This window comes from Cariama cristata, unplaced genomic scaffold (assembly GCF_000690535.1).
Source record: "Cariama cristata isolate BGI_N322 unplaced genomic scaffold, ASM69053v1 scaffold31582, whole genome shotgun sequence".
NCBI lineage: Eukaryota > Metazoa > Chordata > Aves > Cariamiformes > Cariamidae > Cariama > Cariama cristata.
The window spans coordinates 6,021-6,562 of NW_009602638.1; the positions used below are offsets into that span (position 1 = coordinate 6,021).

General features: G+C 51.8%; 1 protein-coding gene across 1 annotated transcript in view; it reads right to left on the bottom strand.

Moving 5' to 3' along the window:
- Positions 1-542, bottom strand: part of MERTK (MER proto-oncogene, tyrosine kinase) — an 18,419-nt gene that overhangs the window by 5,446 nt on the left and 12,431 nt on the right. The window lies entirely within an intron of this gene.

Here is a 542-nt window from a genome sequence, read left to right on the forward strand (position 1 = left end):
GCCACGTGTGGCTGCTTCAACGGCGATGAAGGAACCGCCGCCGCAGGCCTGGGTGACCACAGTACTACCAGGGGTATTGTGGAAAGGAGGAAATGCACATTCACCCTCATCTTTTTCATTTCCCTCTTACTGGATCAGTGCCATTGCTTATAATGTCCAAGCAAAACTTGATAAACAAGGTGGATCTGTCAAGGAGTGAGTCACAGAGGTTTTTGGGGAGGAAATGGGATACGCATTTCCTACTCGGAGAGCAGTCTGTGCCGGTAGGAATACGGTGCCCAGATCTACCACGTCCTAAAGCGATCTCTTCTCTTGCCTGGTGCACAACTCCAGCCTGTCAGGGCTCTCCGTTAGTATTTGCAACCCCCATTTATTAGCCTAAAAGAAACCAAAGGGAGTTTCACACCATGGCCCCGAAACAATGGTGCTGGGCATGCTGCTGGGAGATGCTGTGCAACCTCTCTGGTCTGGGGCTGTGCAGAGGTCCAGCTCCAGGAAACAAAACCACAGCTCAAGAGCTCCCAGGGAGCTAGCATTGTAAG